This window comes from Mauremys reevesii, linkage group 2, assembly GCF_016161935.1.
Source record: "Mauremys reevesii isolate NIE-2019 linkage group 2, ASM1616193v1, whole genome shotgun sequence".
Taxonomy (NCBI): domain Eukaryota; kingdom Metazoa; phylum Chordata; order Testudines; family Geoemydidae; genus Mauremys; species Mauremys reevesii.
Window position 1 is genome coordinate 202,847,913 of NC_052624.1, and position 12,577 is coordinate 202,860,489.

Sequence of the window (12,577 nt, forward strand, 5' to 3'; positions counted from 1 at the left end):
TTTTTGAGATTTGCTTTAGGATATATAAGGATTGCCTTCCAACTTGCCTTTTCCTTCTGGATGACTTTAGCAATCTTTGAAGGAAGACCTGGAATGTGACCTCACAGCTGGATGTGGAAACCTGATCTGGAGCTCTTGCTAGCATAAGACTCCACATCCCCTCTCCATTCAGTTGGAGCTACAGTTCAGGTTTTATCATGCATTGGTACTGTCACATTCCAGGTCCTTCAAAGTTTTACCAGGATCTTCCAGGAAAAGAGATGACTGGTTCTGGTTGTGACATTGCACTCTGTGATTTTATGAAAGTATGCTGATGAGTGTGAATATAATGTAACTAAAATATGCTTCATGCAAAAGGTCTCTTGTAAGGTATCATTACAAAGCTTATAATCTACCATTCTGTACCATTCTTGTATCTGAAACTAGAAATATGAAATACAACTCTGAGGGCCTATTGTAATTATGCAAAGTGTGGGCCATTAGTGGTAGTTTGGAATCTTGATGGCTCCCATCAACCAGGACAATTGATTGTGGATGGCTCTGTTTGCAGGCAGGCCTCCCATGTGAGTCAGGCTGAGAGGAATGAAGGCTTGGGGTCTTACAGTGACATGTGATCATGTCACCTGACCTAGAATCCATCTTTAACCTGGTGTTTTTCCATTGAGAAGGAGGGGTGGGAACTCAGAGGGACAAAGGATTCCCACCTTATGCAAAAAATATATAAGTGGGTGGAACAGAAAAAAGGGGGAAGCCATCATGAGAAATCCTCTAGCTGAGCTGAACAAGGGCTGTACCAGGGGAAAGGATTGTGCCCAGACTAGGAAGGTGTCCAGTCTGTGAAAGAAACTTATTGAAACATCGCTGAAGGTGAGATTTTATCTGTATTCAGTTTTATTATTGTACTAGGCCTAGATTTGCATGTTTTATTTTATTTTGCTGGGTAATTCACTTTGTTCTGTCTGTTACTACTTAGAACCACTTAAATCCTACTTTCTGTATTAAATAAAATCACTTTTACTTATTAATCCAGAGTATGTATTAATACCTGAGGGAAGGGGGGGCGGGCAAACAGCTGTGCATATCTCTCTATCAGTGTTATAGAGGGTGAACAATTTATGAGTTTACCCTGTATAAGATTTATACAGGGTAAAACAGATTTATTTGGGTTTAGACCCCATTGGGAGTTGGGCATCTGAGTGTTTAAGAAGGAACACTTCTTAAGTTGCTTTCAGTTAAGCCTGCAGCTTTGGGGCACGTGGTTCAGACCCTGGGTCTGTGTTGGAGCAAACTGGCGTGTCTGGCTCAACAAGACAGCGTGCTGGAGTCCCAAGCTGGCAGGGAAAGCAGGGGCAGAAGTAGTCTTGGCACATCAGTTGGCAGTTTCCCAAGGGGGTTTCTGTGATCCAACCAGTCTTACTGGTATTCCTAATACAAAACGGGAGGAAACTCCTTGACACCATCTTTATACATCATAAAAATTGAACAATGGGTGCAAATATCTTACACTAAATATTTAAACAGTGTTAAGAAAAAAGTTTTCAGTCTGCTATTATTTACTAAGATACAAGAAGATATAAAAATAATTTTTTTAACAATATTTTTCTGAGGAACAGATATCTGCCTTCACCACAAAAAAAACCCATATGAAGAATAATTTATTCCTTAAACTAAGATTTGTGCAATAGTTATTCAGTTGTACCTGCATTGTTAGATTCCCGCTGTTAGCCCTCAGGTCTCCTACTGCCCTCAGTGATCTCTCCAATGGAGATGCTCCATAGCTAAGGTTACTTAAAATTGAATCAGATAGTCACATTGGCTTTTGTTGTTTCTCTGTTGGGGAGCATTTGGGGGTCTTACTCTGAAAGCTATTTTCTTAATCCTAGCTCACGTCTTGCTCATCTGTGTCCCTGCTTCATTTCTGTCATTTAGCATAATTGTTAAAACTATAGATTATCTTCTGCACGGAAAGATACAAAGAGAAAATAAAAGTGAAACTCCTAAAGTGCATTTGGAAACAAAGATGAAATGGTATTTTGCTGCCAGCCAGGTGAAGTGAATGAGTGTATTTTCTAGTAAATGTAGACCAAATGAATTCAGGGCATGGAAATTCTGATAGTCTGACTTGCAGCATTGAGCTCTATCACAAAAAATAAGTTTGATTTCTGCAGTTCATATTTTCTCTTAGCAGGATATAAAAAGTTTGAAATAAAAAGCATCTTTCACAGTGTTTACCACAGGTTTCAGAGTAGCAGCCGTGTTAGTCTGTATCCGCAAAAAGAACAGGAGTACTTGTGGCACCTTAGAGACTAACAAATTTATTTCAGCATAAGCATAAGATGAAAACTTCAAAAACGGACTCCAAAGAGAGACTGCTGAACTCGAATTAATATGCAAATTAAATACAATTAACTTAGGTTTAAACAGAGACTGGGAATGGTTGGGTCATTACACTAATTGAATCTATTTCCCTATGTTAAGTTCTCCTCACACCTTCTATGGGTCATCTCAATTGTCACTTCAAAAAATTTTTTTCTCCTGCTGATGATAGCTCATCTCAGTTGATTAGATTCTTCCAGTTGGTATGCATATTTCCACCTTTTCATGTTCTCTGTATGTATAAATATCTCCTGTCTGTGTGTTCCATTCTGTGCATCCGAAGAAGTGAGCTGTAGCCCACAAAAGCTTATGCTGAAATAAATTTGTTAGTCTCTAAGGTGCCACAAGTACTCCTAGTGTTTACCACAGTTTTTTTTTCCTGTATTTGGCACTTTAAGAGTTAATTAAATAGTTGTGAATTCTAATTTATTTTGTTAGATACACTGACATTCTGTTGACACTTTGCAGCAATTTCTTGTTTCCTCCAAGTAACTTTATGGGTCAAGCTGCCTGACAGCAAGAGAATCTGATAAGTGCAATCACTTGATAAATGCTCAGTCTGAGGAGACAATGGTCTTATCTGTCCTACTGATGAAACCATTTGGGGGGGAATTTGGTTACAGCACTGGTTGTAATGCAAAACACTGTTAAAAACAAGATTCCATTTTGCAATATACACAGGATCTAACTCTGATTTTAAGAATATGTAAAAGCTTTGAAAATAATGGACTTCTGGCACTGCTGTTATTAGAAGTAGCTCCACGGAAGTCAGTGGAATCATACCTGTGCGCAAAAAAACTCAAATAAGAGGAACATCTGTTTCCATGTGTCTTCCCCCAAACTCAATACTCTGTTCACAAGTTTTTTTTCAGAAGTTAATGCTTTTTAATTACATGTATGTGACCCCAATCTAGAAATGCACTTAAGCATATGTTTAAACTTTAAGCGTATGTAATCCCGTTGACTAAGTTACACATGTGCTTAAGCATCTTGCTGCATCAAGGCCTGTGTCCGCAATATTGTGCAATGGGGTGGAAAGGCAATAAGTGCTACTGTCCCTTTAAATTTCCAGCGGTATAGCTAGAAAGATGGAATGCACATTGCAAGTTAGTGGTGTTTAGATTCTGATTTCAACCTAAGGCACTTCAAGCATGGAAAGTTGTTTTCTTTATAGTCATTGGAATCTTGTTAATTTTATTTCCCTGTTAAAAAGGGACATAAAGTGCAGATAGTATTTGAGATTTAGGACACCTGTTGCAAATGTTAGGAGAGCATATTCTTGAAAGGCCATCTGCAGTTCAAGTTTGCCTAATGCTACCTAGCATTAGGCAGCTTGTGACTTTTTTTGACAGATAAGGCACAAATCACAAAATAGCTATTTCCACCCCCACCCACTGTGTAATTTAAAAGTGTACCTTGTTTCTAGTGAAGCAGCAGCAGGTGGGCCGGGGAACTGCAGCTGCCATTGCAACCCAGGCTGGCATCAGGTGCAAAGCATGAGGGAGTCCAAGGAAGGGGCTGGGAAGGTGCAGCCCCAACCTTACCCTCTGTAAACCTCTTGCAGCCTGGGCTTAACTGCTACAATCTTGTTGTGGCCTCACCAAGCAGTGGTTACCACAGCAATTCCCTGATAAAGAGACTCCGGGGTTGGTAAATTGCCACGGTAACAAGGCAGCTTCTTGAGGCATAATTAGCTGTACCAAGATCTGAGCCTCACACAGCACTACATTCTTCAAACTTCCTGGCATTGCATTTTGCTACTGGAGAGAGTGAGTTGTGACATTCAGATCAAAGCATAGTTTGTCTTTAAATCTGTTCATATTTATCAATTAAATAAAGAATATGTAAAATGTATTTTGTAGCTTTGGGGAATTCTTGGTTAGGCTGTGCCTTGCTGGCCTGGGCTGAGGAGCAGCCCCTGGTAGGGCATATAGAGGGCAAGGGAAGATAGAATAAATGTAAGAGACAGAGATGCCATTTGGATACTTAGAGTTTTCAGCTGTTGTTTGGCAACATTGTATTATCTGTTACTCTCCCAAAATCAGTCAGTCAAATGTTTAGGTACAGACAGACCTATACCTGGCATTTGATAAATAAACAAACCATGGTACTGAATTTATCTAGACTAGTAGTTGGGGAACTGTTGTAAATTAAAACTTGGCTTTATAGGAAGCTGTTTGTCACTGTCATTTATTAGCAAAGCATAAAGAGGTTTTTGTTTTGTTTTTAAAGTTTTGAGAGGTTATGGGTGTTGGGACTCAAGTCTTTATAGATACATAGGACACACAAAATTATTAAAATACTTGTAACTAATGAGAACATGAGTTTTTGAATTGCAGTTTAAGCTTTTGAGGAGGAGGGAGAAGCTTAAAATACTCTTTCTTCTCTTGGAGTAATGACAAAACCTCTTAAATATCATGACCATGAATAGGATTAAGCGCTAGCTGTATTTCAGTTACAAAAGAACCTGTCTGATGTATTGAATCTGTTTTTATTTAGGGCTGTCAAGCGATTAAAAATTAATCACGATTAAAAACATGAATTGTGATTAATCCCATGATTAATCATATTTTTAAACAATAAACCATGTAGAAAACATCCAAAAATATTTATACATTTTCAAATATTTTGATTTCAATTACGACAGAATACAAACTGTACACTGTTCACGTTATATTTTTATTACAAATGCTTGCACTGTAAAAAAACAAAATAAATAGTACTCATACAAGTACTTTAGTGCAATCTCTTTATCATGAAAGTTGAACTTACAAATGTAGAATTATATAGTTACAAAAAATAACTGCTTTCAAAAATAAAATAATGCAAAACGTTAGCGCTTACAAGTCCACTCAGTCCTACTTCTTGTTCAGCCAATCGCTCGAAAACAAATTTGTTTACATTTGCAGGAGATAATGCTGCCCGCTTCTTGTGTACAATATCACCTGAAAGTGAGAACAGGCGTTCACATGGCACTGTTGTAGCCAGTATCACAAGATATTTACATGCCAGATGCGCTAAATATTCATATGTCCATTCATGCTTCAACCACCATTCCAGAGGCTATGCATCCATGCTGATGATGGGTTCTGCTTGGTAACGATCCAAAGCAGTGCAGACCGATGCATATTCATTTTCATCATCTGAGTTAAATGCCACCAGCAGAACAGCAGAAGGTTGATATTCTTTTTTAGTGGTTTGGGTTCTGTAGTTTCCGCATCAAAGTGTTGCTCATTTAAGACCTGAAAGCATGCTCCGCACCTCGTCCCTCTCAGATTTTGGAAGGCACTTCAGATTCTTAAACCTTGGGTCAAGTGCTGTAGCTATCTTTAGAAATCTCACATTGATACCTTCTTTGCATTTTGTCAAATCTGCAGTGAATGTGTTCTTAAATCAACAACGTACTGGGTCATCATCTGAGACTGCTATAACATGAAATTTATGGCAGAATGTGGGTAAAACAGAGCAAGAGACATACAGATCTCCCCCAAGGAGTTCAGTCACAAATTTAATTAACACGTTATTTTTTTAATGAGTGTCATCAGCATGGAAGCATGTCTTCTGGAATGGTGGCCAAAGCATGAAGGGGCATATACAAATGTTTAGCATATCTGGCATGTGAATACCTTGCAATGCTGGCTACAAAAGCGCCATGCAAATGCCTGTTCTCACTTTCAGGTGACGTTGTAAATAAGAAGCGGGCAGCATTATCGCCCGTAAATGTAACAAACTTGTTTGTCTTAGTGATTGGCTGAACAAGAAGTAGGACTGAGTGGACTTATAGGCTCTAAAGTTTTGATTGAGTGCAGATCTGTAACAAAAAAAAATCTACATTTATAAGTTGCACTTTCATGATAGAGATTGCACTAAAGTGCTTGTATGAGGTGAATTGAAAAACTATTTCTTTTGTTTGATTTTTACAGTGCAAATATTTGTAATAAAAATAATATAAAGTGTGCACTGTACACTTTGTATTGTGTTGTAATTGAAATCAATATAATTGAAAATGTAGAAAAACCTCCAAAATATTTAATAAAATTTCAATTGGTATTCTATTGTTTAACAATGCGATTAAAAGTGCAATTAATTGCAAATAATTTTTTAATCATGATTAATTTTTTTAGTTAATCCCATGCGTTAACTGGGATTAATCATCAGCCCTAGTTTTTATTATTTATTTGTATTGCAGTAGCTCCTAGGTGCCTCAGTCATAGACCAGGGCCCCGTTGTTCTATCCACTGTACAAACAGACTGAAAACATGATCTCTGCCCCAGAGATTCCTAACATTCTTCTTGATGAGAAGACTGTTCTTTGAGTGTGCTGCTTTTCCGTATCTCACAATTCTAGGACATTGACATGTATTTTATGAAATGAGATCTAGAGAGTTACACTTGATCCTGGTCAGTGTCTCTTTATTTGTCCTTCCTCACCAAACATGAGGATAGATGGTGAGGGGAAAAGTAAATTAGCTAAGCTGAGAAGAATGACGTAAGTGTTTTGCTGCGTTCCACTTGACTCATTTTATGTTTGAACTGTTCCTTGCATACCACTTGCATCCCTTCCTGTCAGTTAATGTGAATTTGAAAGTGAAACTGCAAATTGAATTGAAGGAATAGTATGAATGTAAGAGACAATGCTTCTTGAGAGGGACTAAGATGCTACAAACATAACAAACTAGGGCCCAGTGGAACTGCTATTATAGCCAATGGGAGTCTTTCAGTTGATTTCAGTAGGAGCTGGATTAGATCCTGTGAACCTGATCATGCAAATACTTAGGAATGCAAGTAATGTTATTGATTTGAGCAGTCCCACTGATGTCCTGGGGACTGTTAATATGAGTAAAATTAGGTGTCTAAGGGCAAGTCTACACGAAAGCACTACATTGGTGCAGCTGGTGAAGATGCTCTAGGCTGACGGAAGAGCACTCTCCCGTCGACATAATTACTCCACCTCTGTGAGAGGTGGAAGCTGTGTTGGCAGGGAGAGCATCTCCCGCCAACATAGCACTGGTGTGGACAGTGTTTAGGTTGATGTAATTTATGTTGCTTGGGGGGAGGGGTATCTTTTTCACACCGCTGAGCAACGTAAGTTACATTGACTTACGCGGTAGTATAGACCAGCCCTAAGTTTTTACAGAATTTAAACAAAGACTGGGTATATGAAGCCTACTGTAAACTGCTCACATTGTGTTGATTTAGGGCCAAGTGAAGTCCATTGGCCTGTTACTGGCTGGGCTCACGGGCAGTCTTGCCTAGTGTTAGATCATTTGCTTCCCACTTGGCCTGCCTCCAGTGTCTAACTGGTAATTACTATCTCTGTGATGGTCTGCCTTTTCATGGGTCACAACAAGGCCCTCTAGCCAGATCACCAATTTAGTTCCGCCTCTCTCTGGGGTAATAGAGTCCCAGGGAGAACGTAGGGTCTTACACTGTCCTGATTGCCTTGATTCTAAAGAGACTAAAGAAGTGAACCAGTAGATAATAGTTACATGTCTAAATAATCTTTTAAATTCTCTCAGTCAGCAAGTTGCTACAGGTATGAAAATGACAAAGGGCAATGCTGAATTAATTACAGTAAGAGAATCCTTACTCAGCACTTTAAATGCAATAGCTCTGGGGACAGACTTACTGCTTGTTCCCTCAGTAATCTTAAAAGGATGGTTTTGGCTCTGGGTGGGAAGGGAAGACCAATTTCAGACAATTTCATGTGTCCCTTGTATAACTCCACTGAAGTCAATAAATGTATGTGAGGGGTAAATTTGACCTATTGAATCACCAAAACTGAGATATTTATCTACTGTATGTCATGGGTATGTATGTATGGCATCCCAGAAAGTGGTCTCTTCAGTTAATAATACACACAGCTTTATTCCCTAGAGGGCATAAGGCCTCTTCTGTCAAAATCCAGGGATCAGGGTACAAAAAAGGAAAAATCCCCTTGAAAAGATATGTGCTTCTGGTACCCTTAAAGAGAGGGGAAATAAGTCAAAAATAAAAGGAGCACAAAGACAAATTTAATAAATGCAAGATGAACCCTTCCCGGAATTCATCCTCTAATGCAGGGGTGGGCAAACTATTGCCCGGGGGCCACATCCGGCCCTTCAGATGTTTTAATCCAGCCCTCGAGCTCCAGCCAGGGAGTGGGGTTAGGGGCTTGCCCTGCTCCACGTGTGCTGTGGCTCCACATGGCTCCCGGAAACAGCGGTATGTCCCCCCTCTGGCTCCTAGCATAGGGGCAGCCAGGGGGTTCCGCACGCTGCCCCTACACCAAACACCGCCCCCACCGCTCCCATTGGCTAGGAACTGTGGCCAATGGGAGCTGCAGGGGCAGCACCTGTGGACCAGGCAGCGCGCAGAGGCGCCTGGCCACACTTATGCCTAGGAGCCGGAGGGGGACATGCCACTGCTTCCAGGAGCTGCTTGAGATAAGCACCCCTGTCCCCCTCCCACGCTCCTGCTCCAACCCTGATCCCCCTCCTGCCCTCCAAACCCCTCGGTCCCAGCCCCGAACACCCTCCTGCATCCCCAACCCCTTATCCTGAGCCCCACCCCAGAGCTTGCACCCCTAGCTGGAGCCCTCCCCACCCCTCATCCCAACCCTCTGCTCCAGCTCAGAGCTCCCTCCAGCACCCTGAACTCCCCATTTCTGGCCTCACCCCACCCTAGAGCCCGCCCTCCCAGCTGGAGCCCTCACCCTCTCCCGCACCCCAACTCCCAATTTTGTGAACATTCATGGCCCGCCATACAGTTTCCATACCCAGATGTGGCCCTTGGGCCAGAAAGTTTGCCCACTCCTGTTTTAATGCCTCTATTGCTGAGAAAAAGAAAGTTTTATGACTCTCTAAACTGTTTAAAAAATAATTAAAACTTTAGGAGATATGAAAACAGGAGGGTCTTATAATCTTGAAAGACTATAAAGCACTTGAAAGAATGAGGTGTTTATCCCTCTTAAAGCAGCTTTCAGAGAGTCAATATGCTCTAATGGAACAGCAGCCCAGTAAGGACTTAAGACAAAATATTAGTTCTCTATTGGTAATAGTGGGCCTTGAAATAGACACAGGTTGTGGCTGGGTTCCATTTCTCAGCACATCCTGATACAATCAATGGTGAACTATACCATTTAGTGATATATAGCACTGGGAGACAATAACTGTTGAGTTCTATTACCAGTTCTTCCAATGACTCATGGCATATATATCTGTTATATGCCAACATGAGCCTTGTGAGAAAAGATACAATTTATGGCATAATCTTCATCATAACAGATCTGTTTGTTATTGTAATTTTGTTTGGCTAACATGGTGTATGTTGTTTTTGCATTCCTTACATTTTGTAGCCATATGTATTGAGGTGAACTTGAGGAGGGAATTTGATATCCAGAGTGCACATCTCACCTTGAACTTTACTGTCTTACAATATTTATCATAACTATAATATTGGCTTAATATAGATTTGTAGGTCTTATATTTGCATAGAGAAGGAAGGAAGTATTAGATGGCTCCTTCTAACTTCCAGAAGCCTTACTTTCATTCATTGTCGCACAGTGATCATTCTTAATTATTTGAATTTTATTTCATTGCCATGCAGAAGGCTAAGCTGCATGAGTCATGAGCAGAAGCTTGCTTTTAAAAAACTGAAAATATGGGAATAAAATCAAAGTGAACCTGAAATCGTCAGACTGTCTACACCTGTAATTCAAAGTGGTATTTACTGAAAATGTCTTACTAATACTCTTATAGTACTTTCAGTTTTCCTAAACTAATTAATTGTTTAATGGGAAAATTTACTATTTAAGAAAAAAAAGTTTAAATAGTCATGTAACTGTATCATGGTAAAGAATTGCAAAAGTATACTTTGTTGTTTGATTTTGATAGTGCTCCATGAAAGAGAGAGACAATGGTACTGGTGAGAGCCATACGTAGTATATTTGGGTACTACGTTGCTGATCCTGAAAACCAGCATGTGCGTAACTTAACCATCAGTGTGACAACTCACATCATAAAATTATGCACATGCTTAAATATTTGCAGGATAAGGGAGGAACTTCTTTGCATAACGCACTTCAAAGCATGGATCTCCTTTTGAGCGGAAATTGCCAACTGTGACTAATTGTACCAAATTGTAGTGGTTATTGGAGACAAACAGATGCTAACATAAAACTATGCAACTAATTTTCATTTACTACTGACACCTACATTTTAAAGACAAAGCGGGTGAGATAATATCATATTGGACCAACTTCTGTTGGTGAGAGAGGCTAGTTTTTGAGCTTACCTGAAGAAGAACTCTGTGTAGCTTGAAAGCTTGTCTCTCTCATCAACAGCAGTTGGTCCAGAAAAAGATATTACCTCACCCACCTTGTGTCTATCTAATATCTTGGGAACAACATAGCTACAACAGCACTGAATAGCTAGATTTGAAGACAGTCTCCGGAGGTGAAAGGAGTGATCTGGGGTCTCTTCCTAGTGCTGTCTAGACCTTGGGTCTGATTCTTCTCTCTCATAATTGAACACTGCTGTAACTTCAATCACTACAATGGAGTTATTCATGATTAAGGCTACGTTTTAGTCACAGGTATTTTTAGTAAAAGTCATGGACAGGTCATGGGCGGTAAACAAAAATGAATGGCCCCGTGACCAGTCCATGACTTGTACTGTATAACCCTGACTAAATCTTGGGCAGTGAGGATGGCCCAGGGGCGCTGCGGGTTCTTTGGGGGAGGAGGCAGCCTAGGGGCGCCACTGTGCTTGGGGAGGGGACTGGTGGAGCTTGCAGGCTCCCTACCTGGTTCCTCATGGCTCCCCCTTAGGCAGAGGTTCAGCGAGACAGTTCTGCGTACTGCCTCTGCATCGGCTCCGCAGCTCCCATTGGCCAGGAATTATGACCAGTGGGAGCTGTAGGGGTGGTGCCTATGGGTAGAGGCGTCACGTGAAGCTGAGGGAGGGGCATGTTGCTGTTTCCGGGGAGCCCCCTGAGGTAAGCGCCATCCAGCCGCCTCCCATGCCCCAGCCCTGAGCCCCCTCCCACACCCAAACCCCTGCTGCTGCTGGGGGCACGGCGGCCCAAGAATGCCCCAGCAGCAGCCTGTGCAGCTGACTCAGGGGCTGCCTTAGCTGCTCAGGTGGTCCCTGGGCTAGCCACACCAGCTGCTGCAGAAATCATGGTGGTCACTGACCTCAGTGACAAACTCACAACCTTAGTCATGATTTATGACTGGGTGGGAAGAGAGTACTAGAGCTGGTTGAAAACTTTTCAACAGAACAATTTTCTGTTAGAAAATGCTGAGCTGATGGAATTGAAACATTCTGCAGAAATATGGCTATTCCATCAAAACTTTTGAGGAAAACCAGGCAGGGAGGCAGACTGGCTGGCCCCGTTCAGGATTAAATATTTTGCAAAAACTTGAATTTTTTGGAAGAAAGGAAATTCTGCTTTCCAGCCAGTTCTGGTGGAGACCTTTTTGTGAGGGCCTTGGGAAAATCACAAAGACCAATGTTTTCAAAAGTGGCACAGTCCTTTGGGGTGGGGAGCTGTTTAGCTTTTGGGTTTGATTTGAGACTCCAGAGATACTGAGCATTTGAAGTATCCTTTGTCTTCCACTGGAACTGTGAGTGCTTAAAAGCTTTGAAACTCAGGCCCAGGACTCTCAAGTTTCACATCCAAAGTCGATGGCCACTTAAGCTCTCTGTTGCTAAGATTTCTCATTTCTAAAATGCGGTCATTAGTATCATCCTCCCCCAAGTGCTGTAAGGCTACATCAATATACATAAAGCCCTCTGAGTTCCTCAGGCCTTGTCTACCCTACAGGGGAAATTTGATCTAAGCTATGCAATTTATAGTGTAACTAAAATTGACGTAGCTTAGATCTACTTACCGCGGGGTCCACATTACGCGATGTCGAGTGGAGATGCTCTCCCGTCGACTCCCCTTACTCTTCTCAATCTGGTGGAGTACAGGAGTCTACGGGAGAGGGATCTGCAGTCAATCTAGAGGGTCTTCACTAGACCCACTAAATTGACTGCTGATGCATTGATAGCTGTAGATCCCACAGTAAGTGTGGACAAGCCCTCAGATAGAAGATGCTATTTATCCAGAAGTGTTGGTGTAAATCATGATTGAGGCAAATCCATCAGCGGTGTTATCAATGGACTGGTTACTCTGAAGTGCTGATGTTCTAGTGGCTTTACTGTGCTTAAAAATA

General features: G+C 41.2%; 1 protein-coding gene across 14 annotated transcripts in view; it reads left to right on the forward strand.

Annotated features, from left to right (window-relative positions):
* The window catches only part of EPB41L3 (erythrocyte membrane protein band 4.1 like 3), a 201,346-nt gene that overhangs the window by 54,943 nt on the left and 133,826 nt on the right, over window positions 1-12,577 (forward strand). The window contains exon 1 of one of the 14 annotated variants that reach the window (XM_039521912.1): window positions 4,125-4,145. The exons of the other annotated variants lie outside the window; for them this stretch is intronic. The gene's annotated coding sequence lies outside the window, so the exon portion shown is untranslated. Of the gene's footprint in view, window positions 1-4,124; window positions 4,146-12,577 lie in introns of those variants that run through there. 14 annotated transcript variants of the gene reach the window in all.